At 40.0% G+C, this 22,637-nt stretch overlaps 1 pseudogene; it reads left to right on the forward strand.

The window, feature by feature from the left end:
- Positions 1–20,410: 20,410 nt before the first annotated feature.
- LOC127194163 (tumor necrosis factor alpha-induced protein 8-like protein 1) lies at positions 20,411–20,844 on the forward strand (annotated as a pseudogene).
- Positions 20,845–22,637: the final 1,793 nt, after the last annotated feature.

Consider the following 22,637-nt stretch of genomic DNA (forward strand, 5'->3'; position numbering starts at 1 on the left):
TTCATGTCAGAGGCAATCCCCACTCTTCCCACAACCTTGAGAAAGAGCTGCCCATTGGATAGATCTGAAAAAAGGTTCTAGGTTTACTGCATGCACTGTCCTTGGTTGATACAACAGTTTGTGAAGGCCTCTCCCCCAATGGATCCAGGTCTGCTGGGCTTGTTGGTCTCCTTGTGGGGCTCTGAATCCTCTGGTTCTTTGCATCCACCCATTCTTTCTCACCACTCTCAGCACTCCACCCAAAGTCCATCAGCAAGTTCCAGCATCTGTCCCAATACCCTTCTGGGTAGAATCTCTTGGAGGACATCTATGTTGGACTAATATACACTTATAAGTGAGGATATACCATGCTTGTCTTTTCTGGGTCTCACTCAGATGTGATCACTCAGGATGATCATTACCTCACTCAGGATGATCATTTCTATTTCCATTCATTTGCCTGAATTTTTCAGGATTTCCTTGTTTTTGATAGCTGCATAGTATTCCATTGTGTAAATGTACCACAGTTTCTTTATCTATTCTTCAATTGAGGGACATCTAGGTTGTTTCCGGATTCTAGCTATTACAAATAAGGCTGTTACGAGCATGGTTGAGCATATGTACTTGTGTGGTGGAGCATCTTTTGGGTATATTCCTAGAAGTGGAATCGCTGGGTCTTGAGGTAGCTCTATTCCCAGTTATTTTATTTCCAAAGTGGTTGTACAAGTTTGCACTCCCACCAGCAATGAAGGAGTGTTCCCTTTCTCCACATCCTCGCCAGCATGTGCTGTCACTTGGATTTTTTATCTTAGCCATTCTGATGGGTGTAAGATGGAATCTCAGAGTCATTTTCATTTGCATTTCTCTGATGACTGTGGACATTGAACATTTCTTTCAGTGTTTCTCAGATATTTCATATTCCCTTGTTGAGAATTCTATTTAGCCTTCTACCCCATTTTTAATAGGGTTATTTGATTTTGTGGTGTTTAATTTCTTGGGTACTCTATATATTTTGGATATTAGCACCCAAAGGAAAGGGAAGCAGGCTGTCAGGATGAGACCTGATAGTCTGTGATCATATGGTGAGGGAGAAGGTCCCCTTCTTTCACAGGTCTAGGGGAGGTAAAAAGGTTGAAGGGGGCACAGGAAGATGCAAGTGAAAGGATAACAATCAGGTTGTAATCTGAATAAATCATTTAAAATTTAAAAAAATGAAAGAAAAAATCCAAATTAATATGAAAATAAATATTAGCGCTTTAAGCACCAACTAGATGCTAATGTTAAGGGACTGCAGATGTATATAGTGTTAAAGTAATTGGCTCCCATATGCAAAGCTCTGAATTTCAATCTCTGTCCCACAAGACAAACAAAACACCACCATTAAAAGGTTTCTCCTTGATTAAGAGAAGGGCAAGCTCCACAGAGCTATGTGCCACATTGTTACTTGGGGGAAGGGTGGACTTTAAACGCTGTCCTTAATTTTTAAGGTTAAATAGTAATAAGTGGCAAAAGGGGAAAAAACTATGAAATTCACAGAGCTGAGGAGCACTCTAAAATTTTAATGTATTTCCTGTTAAGAGATTTTTTTCATTTTTAGTTGCTCCTAATGAAATCAATAAAGACAGTACAGTAAATAATTGTATAATTGTAGCAACTGTTTCAAAGTTAATAAGATTTATTAAAGATCCTTTCATCGTATGCCTTCCCATCAAAGCTGGTGATTAATAACTAAATAGGGAAGTTCCCTACAGCTTGGCTGTCAAGAAGAATTATACAAACTAATTAACAGAAGACCTTACAGGAACTTGGGTTCATTTATAATCTTGATAAGAAGCAGAAAAATGATGCCACAAAACAAAATACATTCAGATTTTTAAAGGCAATTCTTCCTTAAAAATATAAATATACCTAATCAAGGAAGAACGCTAATAAAATGTATTAAAGAAAACAAATGATATTCAAAATATAAGATTATAGCACTCAAAAGGAAAATCAGAGAGATACAAATCAAAATTTAAAACCTGGTTGGTAATTTACTTGGTAATCAAAATATAAAGAGATGTTTAAAGTATAGAAAGCAAAAAAAATTAATAATAATAACTATGGTGGTAATGTGAAAATTGAAAATAACTTAAGAAATAATTTTTAAAATGTATTCTAAAAATCATGTAACTGTTCTTACATCTAACAGAGTAATCGCACTTAAGAACATTTTCCTAGGGATTACTTAAAGAAATGAGTGTTTGTATTCATTGTATTCATTGTATGACAGCTACTTAGCAAGAAGAAATTATTAGTAAGGTCTATAAACTGATACTATATTAGTGGACAGTAATTAAAGTTATTGATGAGAATTTTATAGCAATTTGTAAAATGCATTAAATGAAATCAACTTTCTGAAAGCCATAGCACTGCAGAGAATACATGAAAGGAAAATAACCTTAGGTAGAAACATTGTTTATGTGATCTAATTCATTATCCTCCTTGTTACAGTCCAACTGGCATAAATGTTGTAAAGGAGGAAGTACATGAGTAGGTCGTTCAGATTTCTACTAGAATTTAATAATTTTAAGATGGGATACAGTCTTTGAGCCAAACTTGCATTGTTACACTACCCTTTTATTATTAAAAATGTGCTCTAAAGAATATTGGTAAAATATTTGGTCAAGACTCAACTTAGACAACTGAAGTTCAGCAAGAGCTTTTACCCAAGTAACAGTTTTCATATGAAGGAAGGAAGGAATCAAGGAGGGAGGGAAGAAAGGAAGGAAGGGAGGGAGGGAGGAAGGGAAGGAAGGAAGAAAAGAAAGAAGGATGGAAAGAAGGAAGAAAGGTGAGACTTGAACAGGTCTTAGTGCAGAACTCGGTCTGACTTGAAATCACCTGTACATTCTTAGAAGGAAGAAACTCAAACTACAATCCTCTACCACTGTGTTCAACCCCCATGACTGTGTGTGAAGATAGCTCCGTGAGCGCCACTGGATGAAAGCTGAGCGATCTGCAAAGATGTTTTGGTTGCTTTAATAAGGCTGAGTCAATTAGAGCTGGGTCCAAACCTGAGGATCTGGGAACTAAATCTTCTTCATATGTTATGCCTGGGTGCACAGAATGCTAATAGACGTGTGGAGTTTCTTACCTGTAAGGTACCTAATCCGGACCATACTATGAATTTGTAATACTTGCATTGATCCCGCAGGCTCTTCAGTGGGCTAAACACTGGGATCTAAAAAGAACTGTGGCTAGTTCCATCATGGAGGTTCAGGTGAGCTTTCTGATTTGAAGATAGATGAATTTCCACTGTAAGGCCTTAGGACTGTGACAATCTCGCTTGATTCTTTAGAGCATGTGGTTGCCAAGGTGGGTGGGCTAGGATTGCTTCACCCAGGCATTTACTTCTCTTTGCCTAAAGGTTGTGTATTGCTCAGATCTTGTCTTAGGAGTGACTACATCATTAGTGTGACCTTGGAATGAACCGGCCTTTAGCAATCAGGAGCAGACTGTGATGCCTTGAATTCATTTTCCCTGATGCCTGCTGGGAGGCAGCTCCCAGAAGCCCATACTTGACAATTAAACAGTAATATTCAAGGACAATGGTGCTGAAATTATTGATTGTGTATAAAGAGTTCTTTGCCCCGGTCTAATAGAAAAACATGATTATTTGGAACAAAGTGAAATTAGGCATTTTTTAATAGTAGATTTTGTCTGGGAATCGCAGGCTTACAGAAGTTAGATGATTAATCTATAAAGAAGGACATAGGGTTTTCTGAGTACTTGCCCACCACAATTTTATGTTTGTGGTGGTAATGTGTTCTTTTGTTTTGTTCTGTTGTTTTGTTTTCTGTTTTAAAGACTGGAACTGCAGGGTGGGAGAGAAAATAATAGGATACTTAAAATGAATAAAAATTCATAGTCTTTTTAGGGCCATCAATATAGGTACTTAAAAGAAAGAGGAATCATGAGACACTGCCCACTTCCCAGAGCACACTTTCCAGTCAGTTTTTTTTTTTTTTTTACTCAGTTAGACTGAAATAATATACAGAGTATAAACACCTTTTTAATAAGAGTGGCTGCTATCCAGCATCTGCAAATTTTTAGTGACATCTACTGTACACAGGAAAAAGTGCATGATGTCTTCTTGAGCATGGTAGTTAAGCTGGCAGATTTCAGATTTTACTTCGTTTTATATTTGTTTCAAATTTACAACTTGATACTTTCCATCAACATAAGAAATCTTCATCTTACAAAGGGTATGATAAATAGTGATAATTTTCTACACATTGTAAATATAGAAATGTGGGCCTGGTGGAGACAAAGGGAGATGTAGGAGGTGAGGAAGAGGAAGAAGGAGCGAGTGAGAGACAATAAGAGAGAGAGAGAAAGAGAGAGAGAGAGAGAGAGAGAGAGAGAGAGAGAGAGAGAGAGAGAGAGCATGAATAAATATTAATTAGTCACTAAAGTGCTTGCCATTCAAGAGTGAGCACAGAAGACATTCACAGGCAAATGGAGCAGCATGGTGATGTGGGTAATTACTGCTTGCAGAGGCAGAGTCAAGTGGATCCTTTGCCCTCCTTGCTCAGTTGATTCTGACTAATCAGGAAGCCACTGTTCTAAATGGAAGCCTGCCTCAAAAACATGGTAGATGCCCACTAAGAAAGAAGTGCTTGGGCACCCACATGCAAAAACACGTACACAAAATACTAGACTGAGTGCTGTACAGGCAGATCCTAACATTTCTGCCAATTAATTCCAGTGGTATTTCAATGTAATGATTTGTTGAAATGCATGATTATATATGCAGTTATTGATATCAGAGCTGCCTGTTCGGTCTGCTCATGAGACTCATGTTTGTAACCTGTCCCCAGTTCATTTGAATCCATCTTTGCTTCCCCCACCCAGCCGGCTTAGTGATCCTTTGAATGGAATGTACCTTCTTTACACGGATAACTTCTCTTCCAGGTATTTTTCCCTATCACCATTATTGATCACTACTATCACTGCTTATGAGGTACAGGGTTTCAATTTTCGATTATATTTTGAATCGGACTTAGACTATATTTCTCCTACCGGAGATTAAACAATCACCTGTGCCCTGCAGCATTCACTGGTCCCAGTGTTGCTCTTTGCTCTCTACTGCCCTTACATCTGCTAGTTTCCTCCAAGAAGAAACATACATTAAATTTTATTATTTTTGTTGCCCTCATATGATTTCATAAATAAAAGAGAGAAATTTTAGCTGTATATTTCTACTTTAAACCTGAAAAAAACTTGTTTAAAGACTCTTTTTTCTTTAAAGTCTATTTTATTTGTGTTGTTTTGCTAAAATAATCTGAGCTATGAAAAATGTCAAACATTGACCTAGTTAAATTTTTGAATTAAGATTGATATTCTAATACAATTGTTATGTGTTAATCAAAATAATGTAGCATTTCCTGAATGTAGACTATAAAGGAACACAAGTTCTATGCATTGATTTAATTTTGTGAGCTTTTTAATCAATTCCTTTTGTTTTGTGTTGTTGTTGTTGTTGTTGTTGTTGTTGTTGTTGTTGTTGTTTTTGACAACTGCTTACAGGTTAGCATTTATGCATCCTGTCCTGAGAGTCTGGAAATCTCCAAAAAACAGACTCTAGGTCTCAAACCAGTGCCTTGGCTACTCCCCACACTGTCTCAGGCCTTCCGCCTCCAGTCTGAGGCCCACCATAGTGCTCCTCCAATCCCTAGCGCTGATACTCTGAACTCTACTCATTGTTGTATTCTCCTGGGCCTCCAGTTTGCAAATGGCATACTGCTAATGTTATCAGCACATAAGCAATCCCTATATTATAGAGCTCCTCTTGTGTATATATGCTACCAGAATGGCTCTTTTTCTTTGGTGACCCTCAATACACATTATTCTAAGATGTCAAATGGCAGCATAGAAATGATACATGCACTTCTTCCACTGTTTGGGTCTCTTAACAGATTTCCTCCTCCTCCTACTCCTCCTCCTCCTCCTTCCCTAGATGATATATATCTATTTGTGAGATCATGGCTGGAGCAAGCAAAAGACTCTAAAACATTTATTGGAAGCAGTAAAACAAAACTTACATCTCACTCTCAATGTCTTTCACTCCTTCTAAATTTTGGGCCATTGTCAGGGATGCTTTTTATATTTCTTAACATGTTCTTTTTCTATTTTCTCTAATTCTCTAGACTTCTTTTATTCCCCTTTCTCCATTTCTCCACTTCTTATTGCCAATAAATAACAGCACACAGGAACTGTAAGAAACCAAGCATGTTCAGTAAAGGTATAATCTTTTTTCATGCTCTAAAGCTCATCACCCCAGAGTAGTAACAGACCTCACAGTCCTGCATTGAAGATATGATGAGTATAAGCTCAACCTGGCATACAGAAAGGGTCCCAGGAACTAGGTTTTCAGAATTATGTTAGCCATCTTTCTTTACCTAAATGTCTGAAAGCATTGTTCAGCCTTTCATGAAAAGTTGATAAAATGTGGTTGACTTAATCTTTTTATTTATTTTTTTAAATTTTATTTAATTAATATATTCAGATTACATCTCAATTGTTATCCCATCCCTTGTATCCTCCAATTCCTCCCTCCTTCCCACTTTCACCCTATTCCCCTCACCTATGTCTGTGACCAAGGGGGACCTCTTCCCCTACTATATGATCATAGGCTATCAAGTCTCATCTTGGTAGCCTGCTTATCCTTTCTCTGAGTGCCACCAGGCCTCCCACCAAGGGGAAGTGGTCAAATATGGGGCACCAGAGTTCGTGTTAGAGTCAGTCCCCACTCTCCACTCAACTTTGGAGAATGTCCTGTCCCTTGGCAAGATCTGAGTAGGGGTTCGATGTTTACTGCATGTATTGTCCTTCATTGGTGCAGTAGTTTGAGCAGAACCCTTGGTCCAGATCCACCCATCCTGATGTTTTTCTTGTAGGTGTCTAGGACCTTCTGGATCCTTCTATTTCCCAATTCTCCCATACTTCTCTCACCTAGAGTCCCAGTAGGATGTTCTCACATCTATCCCAATATCCTAGTAAGTGAAGATTTTCATGGGACATGCCTCTTGGGCTAGTGTACAATTATAAGTGAGTATGTACCATATGAGTCTTTCTGAGTCTGAGTTAACTCACTCAGTATGATCATTTCCAATTCATCCATTTGTCCACAAATTTTGGAATTACCTTCTTTTTAATAGCTCATCAAGTCATATCAGAACCGAGCCTATCCTCTTTCTCTGTGGCCTGGCAAGGCAATCATACCAGGGGGAAGTGATCAAAAAGCTGGCATCAGAGTTCATATCAGAGACAGGCCCTGTCTCATAACTAGAGGGCCCCGATGAAGCCTGAGCTGCCCATTGGCTATAACTGCGTAGGCGGCTTAGGTCCAGTCCATGTGTGGTTCTTGGTTGATGCTTCAGTCTCAGCAAGCCCATCTGGGCCTTGGTGAGTTGACTCTGCTGGTCTTCTTGCGGAGCCCTGTCTCTTCCAGGTCCTTTTCTCTTTCTTCCCACTTTTCTACAAGACTCTTTATACATTGCTCAAAGTGTGGCTGTGAGTCTCAGCATCTGTGTTGAACCACTGCTGGATGAAGCCTCTTAAAGCACAACTTGTAGGCTCCATTTTATTAACCAATATATTTTATTAACTTATTAACCGAGCATACATCACTTATAATCCGACTAAGCAAAACATTGGGAACAGAAGATTAAAGAACACAATAACAAAACTGTAAGGACATCAGTTCCAAGAAACGATTCTCCTGGTGTAGTCAGCAGGATTTCTTCTGCTGGAACCTGGAGTAACCAGAACCCAGAATCTCAGCAGGAGCCGGCGCCCCGAAGTCTTCCCTCGAGCAGTTCTCTCTAGGAGCCTCTCGAAGCGCAGCGATAAAGAGCCAAAACTACCCCAAGTCTCCGATGGCCCCACCTCCAGTTCTGTGCTCATTTATATATCTCCTCCCAGAGTCTGTTCATGAGATCTTTTCAGATGGCAACAATCAAGCTCCCACACAAGGTGTTTGGTCTTCTAGTGAATTAACATCACCTGTTCTCTCATGAGACCATTCTGATTCCACACTTGGGATAATAAAAAACAAGTTTCTCTCTCCTTCATCTCCCCCTTTCTATTTAATAAAATAAGCTATATACAACAAAATAAGAATGATCCATTATGTCAACATTTGCAAGGACCAGTCCATTTGTAGTTAACTATTTTTAAGAAATTATTCCACTATAATATGCTACAGATCCTTTTAATTAAACTTATTTTAATACTGTGGCTATCCAGTCTTCATCCCCACCAGAGACTCCAGAAGGAAAAACTATCTAATATGAAGGAAGTGCAGGCAAGCAATTTCCAAAATTATTGACAGGACAGAGAGCTGACTGTCTGGACAGTCACAAGTTCCTTTCCATTGTTGGGGCATCCAGTCTTCAGCCAGCCGGCCCAAGGCATCTGACAGACTGTTTCTGGGCTGTCACAAGTTTCTCTCCATTGAAGGCGCATCCCACCTTCAGCCAGCCAGCTTAAAGCATATTACAGACTGCTCTGAAGCATGAATCCTGAAGGACTGGCCCACCTAATCTCTGTAAGGCTGGGCAGCCAATTTCTCAATATCAGGCTTGATCATAGTGCACGGTCATTCTGTCATCAGCTGTAGAGATAAGCAACATTTCTCAGTCCAGTGGCTATCTGCCACTATTGTTTCTTTTTTTTTTTTTCAAACGTCACGAATTTTTTTATTAATTTATTCTTGTTACATCTCAATGTTTATCCCATCCCTTGTATCCTCCCATTCCTCCCCCCCCCCCCATTTTCCCATTATTCCCCTCCCCTATGACTGTTCCTGAGGGGGATTACGTCCCCCTATATATTCTCATAGGGTATCAAGTCTCTTCTTGGCTACCTGCTGTCCTTCCTCTGAGTGCCACCAGGTCTCCCCCTCCAGGGGACATGGTCAAATGTTGTTTCTTGATGCCTGCATAATTAGACTGGAAGTGCTGCCAGGAACGCATGTGTCTCTCTGTCATAAAAGCCCTCTATTATTAAATGCCATTTTCTGTAGATCTATGAAGTGTTTGAACACCATCTATCCTATCTATTATCTATCTATTCCTTTGAAAACAGAAAAAATCTAAATAAAGCTTATTCTATAATTAAGTAAGTTAGTATCTAGTAAGATTTATAAGTGACTACCAATTTCTATTTCCAATCATCCTGAACAAGTTCTAACAGTTATTTCTCACCTTTTCAAATAAGCTGTACATGTATAATACATTAAATAAATGTCAAACAAAATGATCTTATGTTTCTACCAACATACAATATACAATTTCAGTTTCCATTAACATACCATATACAATTTATGAAGCAAAAGTTGAAAAAAGAAAACAATATTAAATTTCCATCAGTTTACAATACCAATGTGAAATATTTGAATGCCAGTGTAAATTATTTGAGGCTAGTAGATTCAATAATCTACTTTTTATTCTATATTTCTATATCCTCCCTATCTCTTTCCTTTCTTCCCTCTTTTTCCCTAATGTTAGATAAGATAGAAAAATAAGAGAGAAAGAAGGATAGAAGAAAGAAATCCCTAAATGAAACTTTTATTAACTTATAACTATCCCCCTAGGCAAAAACAAACATTGATAACCCACCAAAACCCACCCCCCTACCTATTGGGAATGGGGGGCATCATTCTCTCAAAATTACTTTTTGCTGTTTGGGGAGTAAAGATCTTTTGGGTACCCTTAGAAAAATAAGATATTGGCCAAGCACTGCAAAAGCTAGCTGTATCTGTTTTGTCCAATCTTTCTTTGATTGATCCTTGGGGCTAGTCCTTTTTAAAGTTTATGCTTACAATTTTTTGAGGAAGCAGTAGTTGAAGAAGTCTTCGATGCTGAATCGCCCAGGCTACCTGCTTTGTCTTCATAGTTATCTGTTTTTGCTCTGAAAATAAGCAAACTTACTTATTATAGGCATAAGTATTAGCATAAGTACACACACACACACATATATGGAATATTCAAGGTGTAAAAATTATTTGAAGATAAACGTCTGTTCTATTTTTGAGCAGGTGTTATACATCTATTTGAACTGTAATATCCAAGCTGTAAGGAAAAATGTCATGTTATAAGAACCAGATATTCTTTATTATTCCCTTACTATATGAACACATTCATGTATTATGTACTAAGAGGTCTTTCCTGGTCAGATCTAATCTTTATAAGTTGTGTTGGCAATCATATTTTTTCACTCCCTGTAGAAATATAGACATAGCCTTGGCCCCACCTCAAAACTTTTGCAGGTTTCCAGTCCATGCTCGTTAAGTCTTTATACTAACTTGCTTTTCCTAATTCCTCAGTTTTTTCTATAACCCAATGTCTTTCAGCTGCTGTTGTCCCTTCATCACCAACATTCAGAAAATTTAAAGTCAACAAAGCATTATATTTAATCTGTCCCGGGGGTTCTTTTCCCTTCCTTTTTGTTTAGTAAGGATCTCTTTTAAAGTACAATTTGCTGGATTGAACTAGAAATGATCATAATGAGTGAGTTAACTCAGAAGCCGAAAGAGTCAAATAGTATATATTCACTATTTCTGGACACTAGCCCAAGGGGCATGTCCCATGAAAGTCTTCACTTATCAGGAAAGTGGGACAGAGGGGAGGACATCCTATTGGAACTCTAGGTGAGAGAAGCATGGGAGAATGGGGAAATAGAAGGATCCAGAGGGTCCTAGAAACCTACAAGAAGAACATTATGATGGGAAGATCTGGGCCCAGAGGTTTTGCTCAAACTATGGCACCAGCCAAGGACAATGCATGCAGTAAACATCAAACTCGGATCCAGATCTCGCCAATAGACAGGACATTCTCCAAAGTTGAGTGGAGAGTGGCGACTGACTTTCACACAAACTCTGGTGCCCCATATTTGACTATGTCCCCTGGATGGAGAAGCCCGGTAGCACTCAGAGGAAGGATAGCAGGCTACCAAGAAGAGACTTGATACCGTATGAGCATACACAGGGGAGAAGGCTCCCCTCAGTCACAGTCATAGGGGAGGGGAGTAAGGGGAAAATAGGAGGGAGGGAAGAATGGGAGAATACAAGGGATGGGATAACTATTGAGATGTAAAATGAATGAATCAATAAAAATAAAAAATAAAAACTGAAAAAAATAAAGTAGGATTTGCTCTTTCAATAACTGCCTGCCTTGTTGGATTGTGTGGTATACCAGTAATATGTTTAATATTATAACATGTAAAGAATTTCTTCATCTTAAGGGACACATATGCAGGAGCATTATCAGTTTTTATTTTTGCAGGTACGCCCATAATTGCCATTATTTCCAATAAATGAGTAATTACACAATCAGCCTTTTCAGGACTTAGGGCAGTTGCCCATCTAAATCCCAAATAAGTATGAACAGTATGATGTACATATTTCAGTTTTCCAAATTCTGCAAAATGAAACACATCCATCTGCCAGATTTCATTTCTTTTTCTACCCCTATGGTTAACTCCAGCAGGTAAAGGGTTTTGATTATACAATGAACACCTAGGACACCTATTAATTATTTCTCTGGCTTGTTGCCAAGTGATAGAGAACCTTTTCTTTAGACTCTTACTGTTAAAATGATGTTTCTCATGAAATTTTGAGGCTTTGAGCACATTCCTTATTAATAATTGGTCCATATCTTCATTTCCTTGCTCCAGTGGACCTGGTAAACTGGCATGGGATCAAATATGAGTAATATACAAGGGATAGTTTCTACTTCGGATGCCCTGTTGCAGTTCTATAAACAATGTAGTCAATTCAGAGTTATCAGGAGTAAATTCAGCAGTTTCTATATGCAGAATGACTCTTTCTGCATACTGAGAGTCAGTGATTATATTAAGAGATTCAAGAAAATCTAACAGTACCATAAAGATTGCATATAATTCTGATTTTTGATGGAAGTAAATGAGCTTTTGATCAACTCAGTCATTTTATCAGACTTATAACCAGCCATACCCATCTTATTAGCATCCATATAGAAGGTGGGTGACCCTGATATTGGTGTCCTCTTTACAATACTTCGAAGGATCCAATTAGTTTTCTTTATAGATTGTATACGTTTGCTTTTTGGGTATTTGTTATTAATTTCTCCCAAATAGTTACTACAAGTCTGTTGCCAATCTTCATTAATTACCCATAATGACATGATTTCAGAATTAGTAAGAGGCCCCACAATTTCCACTGGGTCCATCCCTGATAGTTGATGCAATCTTATTCTTCTCTTTGTAATCAACTCAGAAATTTTTTTCGGTATATGTCTTCAACTTCTTACTTTGTTTATTTGCTAGAAAAACCCATTTCATAATCCTGTCTTCCCTTTGCATAAGGAGCCCAGGAGGCAAACGTTTTGAAGGCAAAATAACCAGAATGCAACCAAGTTTAGGATCAATTCTATCCACATATACCTTTTGCAGTTTTTCCTCTACCAAAATTAATTCCTTTTCCACTTCAGCTGTTAGAAACCTCGGACTGTTTAAATCTGAATCCCCTTGTAACGTTTGAAATAAGTTACTTAACTCGTAGGTAGCTAGGCCAATTGTAGGCCTTAACCAGTTAATGTCTCCCATTAATTTTTGAAAATCATTTAGCGTTTGCAATTGATCTCTACAGATCTGTGCCTTTTGGGTTTAATTTTTTGTTCAGTTATCTTGTAGCCTAAATAGGTAATTGAATCTCCTCTTTGTACTTTTTCTACAGCAATTTTTAATTCCCAGCATGGCAGAATGCTTTGTACTTCTTTAAACACTTTGCCATGATTTTTATTTCCTCCTTACAGTCCCCATCTATAATACTGGGATGCACAATAAGACCTTGAGAATTCAGCCCACTTCTTCCCAGAACCATTCCTACTGTGCTTAAAGGCAAAGGGCCATAAACACCAGTACTCAGTTTGTAACAATCAACCTGTGGAGATAATGTAATAGATATATCTGAGGCCAGATTCAAGGCTGCGCTGCCTTCAGTAGCATGTATTAGATCACTAATACCTAACTCCCATTTTCTTGTGAGTCCGTTACTTCTGGACTGGCAAGGAAATTTGACTTATATTGTTGTTGGTGGGGCCCCGAGCTGACGGGCCCCTTCTGACGTTTCCCGCCAGTGAGGTATTACCCTGAACATGTCTCTTTTACTGACAGTCTAGAGCCCAATGTTTTCCTTTCCCACATCGGCTACAGTACCCTGGAAGTCTTGGCACCTCGTAATCATCATGGCCAGACGCTCTTTGTTCTGCCCTACAAGTACCATTTACTCCAGATTGAGTGCACCTGTTATTTTGAGGTCTGGAACTTTTACCCTTACAGGTTTTTTGTACATGACCAAGTCTGTCGCCCTTAAAGCATTGGATGTTATAATATCTGGGATCTCTGGTCGTAGCTTGACCTACTATATTGTTTTGATGTTCTGGAAAGCTAATATTAACTGTTTCTCTTACCCATTCATGTAATGGAGCTCCTCTTTCCTTTAAGGGTCTAATTGCCCTCTTACATTCTGTGTTAGCATTCTCATATGCCATAATGAGTTTCAATGCCTGTTTGGTGTCAGCATCTGCTATTGTTCTATCTAACGCTGATCCCAATCTCTGCAAAAATTCTGTGAGGGCTTCCCCAGGCCCTAGATATATCTTAGTAAAAGGAATGTTTATCTTACCGGGTTCCTCCACCATGTCCCAAGCTCTTAAGGCTGCAGCACGACATTGTTTGATCACTGTGTCATCGTATTTGACACCAAGTAATTGCTCTTTACTGATATTTATCTCCCTTCTCCTATTTTTTTGTTCTAATCTCTCTGTCTCCCTTCGCCACCATGATAACCATTGCAGCTGTTGCGCTGCTTCTAATACCACTGAACCCAAGTTTTTCCAGTCTTGGGGAACAAGTCTATGCTGTGTGGTCCAGTTGCTCAACATTTATTTGACGAAAGAGGAAAGTAGTCCATACCTGATGACAGATTCCTTAAAATGTTTTAAGTCTAACATATCTATTGGACTCATACCATTTCATTATAACTCTCAGCTCCATTCTGAGCCAGCACACATCTTACACTAACTGGAAAAGCTGATGGTGATGATAAGACTCTGGGGTTCCTCTATGGGAACATTTTCCTCCAAAGACTCCTTTGTATTCCTGCTTTCCTATTCCTGTAGGTTTTTTTTAACAGCCTCTCTGGCTTCCCATTTCTCTCTGCCCCCTTCCAGATGCTGGTGCTCTGACCATTTGGCCTATGGAGCAGGATGGGTGGCAATTGTGGGAAACACTCACTCTCAATTACCAGGTTTTTCTCCTTTATCGACGGCACCTTTTGTTTTCCAATTGCTTCAACCTCTACCTTTAAATTTTCTAGTTGTAATGCCAACTTTGCAATCCTTTCCAGAACGATAGAATTTACTGACCCTTCCAGTTTTTGCATCTTGTCAGTCTTCCATCCAAATCTTTTAAATATGTTATACAGTAAAAAGACCAAGAAAAAAACAAAATCTTCCATCTGGGTTTAAGGCAGGAAAGGATTTTGTAACAGCAGCTGCAATTTTGCCGCCACCCTGAAAAAACAGATCTCTGGAAAACCATTATCTTCCTCCTCCACATTAGAAGTTAAGTTCCCCATGATGCCCAAAGCAACTTGGGCGCCACTTGTAGGCTCAATTTTCTTAACCAATATATTTTATTAACAACTTATTAACCGAGCATACATCACTTATAACCCAACTAACCAAAACATTAGGAACAAAGGATTAAAGAAAACAATAACAAAACTGTAAAGGTATCAGTTCCAAGGAACAATTCTCCTGGCATAGTCAACAGGATTTTTTCTGCTGGAACCTGGAGTAAGCAGAATCCAGAACCTCAGCAGGAGCCGGCACCCTGAAGTCTTCCCTTGAGTGGTTCTGTCTAGGAGCATCTTGAAGTGCATCTATGACAGCCAAAACTACCGCAAGTCTCTGATGGCCCCACCTCCAGTTCTGGGCTTATTTATATATCTCCTCCCAGAGTCTATTCACGGGACCTTTTCAGCTGGCAACAATCAAGCTCCCACACAAGGTAGTCGGTCTTCTAGTGAATTAACATCACCTGTTCTCTCATGAGACTGTTCCGATCCCACACTTGGGATCATAAAATACAAGTTTATCTCTCCTTCAACAACTCTGCTCAGGCTAGGCTCCTATCTGCACCAGAATAGCAGACAATTCTTAATAGTGTCAGGAGTTGGCTATCTCTAATGGGATGAGTCTTAGGTTTGGCCAGGCATTGGTTGGACATTATCTCAATCTCTGCTCTATCTGCTCTTTTCCCCTTCACATCATGTAGGCAGAATAAATTTTGGGGTGGATTTTTTTTTTTGGGCAAAGGCATCTCTGACAGGCTAGATATCAAAGTCAGGGTAGGCTCTTGGGAAAATATGAGGGGAACTCTAGCAGAGACACCTAGTAGCAGGAACCATAGAGACTGAAGGGGATACCCTCTAACTAGACAAGATTCCTAGTAGAGGGAGGGGAACACCAATGCACCTACAAAAAAACCTTCAATCTAATAGTCATCTTAAACTCAGCATATTGTTGGAAATTCCAAAATAGTCCATTAATGACACGGCTGCAGCCTCTGCCCAATCCTACCGTACAGTCTTCTCTTGGCTTTTCCACTTTGTAGTAAACGATAAATTTTGTTTCTATTCTTCAAAACTGCACAGAGGAAAACAGAAAGAGAACGTACTGGCTCTTGTTATAGCGATGTGAAAGAGGAGTGTCCCCATTGTTTCAGGTGTTTGAACATTGGATTTCCAGTTGACAGGGCTGGTTGGGATATTTTGAAACTGTCACCTTCCTGAAGGAAGGATATCACTGGGATGTGCATGGAGAGCTTAAGAAAGGTTAGCCAAGCTTTCCTTGTTTACATTTCACTCCCTGCTTTCTGACTGCAGCTTGAAAACTCTTAGCTTCATGCCCCTGATGTCATACCTGCCTTGCTGCCATGGTGGTCTCATCAAACTAAGGAGTCATAGGACCCACCCCCAAAAAATCCTCCTTCAAAACAAAACACAAAGTCCTTTCTATTGATTCCTTATGAGTTTCATATCATGCACCCCAGTCCACTCATCTTCCTGCTCCTCATATCTGCCCTTCACTCTTGCAACTCCTCCCCCTCACCCAAATAAAATATACAAATACAAACAAGGCATAAGAAATTATTATCAGGGAGGCTGGAGTATGTCATAGTGTGCCCCTTAGTATATATACATTTTCTGTATATACTCTCTATATATACATCTTCATTTGCAAATATTCATTGCAATAAGTCACTGATCTGGCTCAGGAACTCAGGCTTCAATACTTTCAATACTGGATCCTCAAGAGAACTTCTCCAGGTCATTCTGTTGTTGTCCTGTGTCATGAAGATCCTGCAGCTTTGGATAAGAAGGACTGGACTCTTCACATGTCCCAACCATTCACAGATGAATTTGTGTGTTTGGAGTAGGCCAACTCAGAGCCCTGGATTTGGGCCTGAATGGCAGCAGAGCAGTACACAGGCTCTCCCTTATTCACACACCCAGGATGAGCACTGCTCTGGCTAGGTCACCCAGTGCTACCATCAGCAGGAGGCAGGGTCAATTCTCCTGCTCTTATGCCCTCAGGCTGTCTCTCTCATGCTCTCACCATCAGGGAGATCTCCACTGTGTTGTCACCCAGGGCCTGCTCTCCTGAGTGCTACAACCAGTGATGGAGCACAACCAGCTCTCCTGCTCTCATGCCCTCCCTTGGGGGCAGCCATGGTCCATTCTAACCCAAACTCGGCAGTGGCATTTCATTCCTTTGGCTTTAGAGGCATGAAGAATGCAAGAATAAAAGCATCATGGGTTTCTTTCTTTTGTGATTTCAGAAAGCAACTGACCCCAGGCAGGGTGTGGCAGGGGAGTCCCTGCACAAAGAACTTCAGAGGCTGATTGTTATAATAGGCATGCCAAGATGGTGGAGATGCCAGAGCTGTGGAGTAAATGGAAGAACTGCTAACAGAGAGTTCTGTTTTAGGCAGCAAAGCTAGAAGGGTAGAGCCATCTTCCTTTTGACATCAGACCTCGAGAGGGAAGATTTGGTGTGTGTTCTGCTGGGCTCCAGGTTTGGTTTGGTTTAGTAGCTATTCGCTATGTTTCTTGCCCTCCCTTTCCCAATAATACTGTATATTCTGTACCACTGTATGTTGGAGGTATATAATTGGCTTTTTTTATTTGACAAGTAGTTACAATTAGGAGATTATTTTGACTCTAAGAATAGATTTTGAACTTTGGACTTTTAAATAGCACTGAGATTACAAATGACTATGAAAAAGTTTGATACTGGATTGATACATTTTTCATTGATATGGCCATAAGCCTATGGGGTCTAAGGGGTAAAATGTAGTGGTTTATTGATAAATGTCCCCATAGTCTCAGGCATTTGAGCACTTGGTCTCCAGGAGGAAGCACTGTTTAGAGAGGGTTAAGAGGTGAGGAACTGCTGGAGGAAATATGGGAGTCATTTGCAGGCCTTGGCCTACAGTTTTCTCTTTGTTTATACTGATATGCTCATGTTTTCACTTGGTTTAGCATTAGCTCGTTTTTCATGTCTATGTGAATTTTAAATTTTATACTTAGAATTCAGTAAAATTTACCTACATCTGGTAAAGATATTTCTGATGTCAACTGAGACTTTGCATTAGGGAAGCAGATGGTAAACTTGTCCTAAGTTCCTCTCAAGAGAATATTCTGCTGTTGTAAAGATAAATCCCTGAAAATGGAGAGGAAATGGAGCTTGTGTTTCAAATGGCATGAGTTTTCTTGTGAATGTATTCATTCATGAGATATACAAAAAGAGGTTTCTCTTACAGAATAATGATTCCACAAAGTAGGCTCTAAAAGGCCATTTCTGTGACAAAATAAATACTTATAAGTGTTTTTATTCATTTTTTCCTACAAATGAAAGTGATGAAATGATACCTCATGTCTCCAATGATTTCCTCTCTAGTGTCCTCACTGCCAGCTTTATCTGAAATATGTGCAGACTGCTCCTACAAATGAAAGTGACAAAATAATACCTTGGTCCCTGATAATTTTATCTCTAGTGCTCTTCACTGTCAGCTCCTTCTGAAATATGTCTATGTCCAGCCTGCTGCTTTCAATCTTATATAAGCTAGTTTCAGTCACTTGAACTTGACCTTAGTCTGTCATTCTTAAAAAGCATGAAAAGGCTTTCAGAACATCTGGGACAGATAGGTAATAGTAAACCAACCAACCAACAAATAAACAAAAAGCAGTAACTACCTCATCTAGTCAATCGTTCCACATGGTTACTAGCATGTAAGACAAAACCCAGACTGTTTTGACTCAGTAAATAGACTAGTTAAATATTTGCCTTATCTCTATAGCTCCACGTTGTAAATCTAACTGCACATGAAGTCTCTATTATATGCCTGCTGTGCTGAGGCTTGAAAAATAGATACAATCCTGCATTTGATTTGCTGAGCTGGGAAGGAGAGAGAGAGAGAGACAGAGAGACAAAGAGGCAGAGAGATAGAGACAGAGACCGAGACAGAGAGAAACAGACAGAAAGACAGAGAGGCAGAGAGGAGAGAAAGACACACAAAGATAGAGAGTTCTTCTGGATATATAACAATTCCATATTTAAAAATGAACCTTAAGTGATGCAGAGATGGTTCAATGGTTTAGAGTGCTTGATCTCACAGAAGACTTGGGTTCAGTTTCTATCATCCTTCTTAGGCATCTTATGAACACCTGTTCTCAAGCTCTAGAAAGTCTTATAGCTCTGCTCTCTATGAAACACTAGGCATTCACATGCACATACCTACACAAGACACGTACCTGTACATAACTAAAACTGAAAATTAATACTTTAAAAGATGAAATTTAAAATGTATACAATCATGACAAAGTTAATGGTGGACATGAGGTATGTGTTATCTATCTGTGGAGCTGGAATACAATTCAACTAACTTAACTGCTTGAACAACCAAATAGCCACATCTCATTTTTCAAAAGTAAAACAAATGCTATACATTTAAATCTATCTGTAAGGGGGTGTGTATTGAGTGTTTTTAAACTTGATTTTATTTGGGGTTCCTTAATGCCTCTATATCTCTTCCAAGCTCCCAACTCTAGGTAGGAGAAAAAGAAAGTTAGAGGGGACAGGAGACATGGACCTTTTAAGACTTAGTTATGGCTGGTTAGGGTCATCAGTTCTTTGGGAAAATACCAATCTCAGTCATCAGGATATGTAGCAGTCCAACGACAGCAAACCTCAAACACAGCAGGGTGAACTAGTAGCCTTCTTCCTCCTCCATCCATCTCCTTGAAGCCTCTTCTTCTCTCTGAGCTCTGATATTTATACTCTTTTAATTTATTTTTTGTCTTGTTTTTTTTGAGACAGGGATTCTCTGTGTATCCCTGGCCATCTTGAACTCACTTTGTATATCAGGCTGGCCTCGCACTCACAGAGATCAGCCTGCTTCTGCCTCCCAACTGCTGGGATTAAAGGTGAGTGCCACCACCACCCAGCTATTTATACTCTCTCAGAGTCCTCAGAATTAGACTATCTGCATCTGGTAAAGACAACACCCCTCTCTGAGCTGCGTGAAGCTGCTATCTGCTGGCATAGACCACGTCTCACATAAGACAATTAGTTTCTGTGGATAAACTAATGCAGTCACATATCTCACGCTTGGGTTTAAAACAATAACATATTTGCATAACATAACTGTGTTTTTAAAGAAACCCAAACTTCCACTACAGGGGTCCCTGCTCACACAGCTGTTTCTGTTTCTTCGAGTTATCCACTCAGTAGCTACCTGCTTTGTTACAATGGCTTTCAGCAAATTTCCATTTGAAGATTGTGTTCTGTAGATTCAAATGACCCAGAATTAGCCCCCAAAATGAACAGGATAATTCATGGCGGGGGTGGGGTGGGGTGGGAGTTCAGGGCATTACACCTTGCTCAGTAAGTCTTAATCGTTTTCTTGCTTACTATTTCCTCTCCTCCTCCTACTCCTTCTCTCGTTCTTCATGTAAGGATGTCACCACATGCCAACATCAATGCAAAACCTCAACTCTCTACTTAAGACAATAACAGAGAGTTTATTCTGGAGTCATCTTTAATCCCCATGGAGTAAAGATTTAGGTTTCCCTAAATTCCATGTTCTAGAAGTAGTTTTGTGGAGTTTTATAGGTTTACAGAAAGTCAGAAATCAAGGCAAGTTTAAAATACGTGGGTGGGATGTGTAACCTCCCAGCCCACAGAAGTCTCACAATGGTACTCTGCTTTCCCAGAGACATCAGTCTTGCAGAAATGCCTACACTGACCTGTTGCATGGAGTCCAGGGAGCAGGGTTCATGGACACCTTCAGCACAAAGGTCCTGGTCCCGCAGGCTCAAAAGAAAGTCCTCAGCAAAATGGCCCCCAAGACCTTGGTGGCTGTGTTTGTGGATGACACTAGCAGACAGATCTTAGATGAACTATACCAGGCCACTAAGGAGTACACTAGGCCATCAAAGGGTCTACCTGTAGCAGAAATGAGGTGCAGAGGGTGGTGGGGAAATCTGGTGAAAATGGTGGTAAAGCTGGTGATGGTGTCACAGATGAGTCAGCCCTACAGTGGTGAGCTGGCCTGGTGTATAGTTTGGCCATGACCTCATTCAGCTTTCAGCAGGTAGACTCCACCCCAGACCCATACATGCTGGCTACAGAGCTGCTCGAGTGCCCAGACCTGCTGCACAAGATGACCAGCACACCTCACTGCCAAGTCCCACCAGCTACTTCCTGGTGAAGGCCTTGGGAGGATGTTAGATGATGTTGACATTTGACCCTGCCGGCCCAAGGACCACCCTCGACTAGTGACTAGTCCTCCTAAGAACACAGAACAGTTTGTGCCCAAAGGTTGAAGGAGCAGGAACTCCTCTGCTTTCCTCTTCTATAGTGTGTCTGCTTCTGTCCCAACTTCTTCTCCTGGTCCCTCCTCCTTCCACATCTGAGTCAGGGTCTTGGGTAGCCTTACCTTACCCCAAACTCTCTATGAAGCTGAAGCTGACCTTGAACTCCTGATCCTCCTCCACCTCCAGATGATAGGTGTGTGCCACCACATCTGGCTGTCTGAGTATTCTTATCCTTTCAAACAAGGTCGTGGAGAATAGGGAGAAAATAATTGTAATACCCTCTCATGCCCAAATGCCTATGTTTATTTCTGATCTCGGGGCCTCCCAAAGTGGCTTGCTTTAGGAAATAGAGTTTTTTTTTTTTTTTTTTTTTTTTTTTTCAGATTTTCTTTTTTTTTTATTAATTTATTCTTGTTACATCTCAATGTTTATCCCATCCCTTGTATCCTCCCATTCCTCCCCTCCCCCATTTTCCCATTATTCCCCTCCCCTATGACTGTTCCTGAGGGGGATTACCTCCCCCTGTATATTCTCATAGGGTATCAAGTCTCTTCTTGGCTACCAGCTGTCCTTCCTCTGAGTGCCACCAGGTCTCCCCCTCCAGGGGGTACATATACACTATGGAATACTACTCAGCTATTAAAAACAAGGAATTCCCGAAATTTGTGGCTAAATGGATTGAACTAGAAATGATCATAATGAGTGAGTTAACCCAGAAGCAGAAAGAATCAAATGGTATATACTCACTTATATCTGCATACTAGCCCAAGGGACATGTCCCACGAAAGCCTTCACTTACCAGGAAACTGGGACAGAGGGGAGGGCATCCTATTGGGACTCTAAATGAGAGACGCATGGGAGAATAGCAAAATAAAAGGATACAGAGGGTCCTAGAAATCTACAAGGAAATAGAGTTTTTAACCCTGATATCAGATTAGAGTTGAAATGATCCTAAGCTGCCATAACAGGTCTTTAGACAAGGAGAGGTTGGGACATGGGAAGACTAACTCTGCCAAGTCTGCAGGACACAGCATCACAGGGGTGATGCTCCAACAAACGAAGGACACCAAGAGTCACCAGCCACCAAGAGACAGATGCTGAGGAGAGGGGAGAATGGTTTCCTCATAGCTTTAGAAGGAATGACTCCAAGCAAATTTTGATGTTGAAATCTCACTCTTAGGGAGACAATATATTCTGAAATGCCCTGTTTGAACACTGTACCCTAAAACTTAAGAAAATGAAGAAATAGAGCCAGTGAGCTGGCTCAGCACGTAAAGGTTCATGATGCCAAGTCTGATGAGATGAGTATGATTTTCAAAATCCAGAACCAACTTAAACAAGTTGGCCTCTGACCTCCACATGGATACACCCACACAGAGAAATACCAGGAGCTTCAGGTGCTGGGGAACACTGATGTGTCCTAACCACTGAGTAAGGATGCACTGATCTTGTTGGAAATTTGAAGTCCTTTCTGGAAGGAAGATAACAGGAGTGGTGCTCAAAGACTGTCTCTGGCTTCAGAGCAGGGTAAAGGCAATGGAGATTGGAAAACAAACAAATACATTGGTGGGTACATAAGAGAGGTAGTTTCAACAGGATAAGGGAAGCTTTGCAGTTGCATTGATGGAAGCGAAGGTTTGCTAAATTGATAGATTCCAAAAGATTTTATTTTTTAATCTAATAATCA

The sequence above is a fragment of the Acomys russatus genome, chromosome 10, assembly GCF_903995435.1.
Source record: "Acomys russatus chromosome 10, mAcoRus1.1, whole genome shotgun sequence".
NCBI lineage: Eukaryota > Metazoa > Chordata > Mammalia > Rodentia > Muridae > Acomys > Acomys russatus.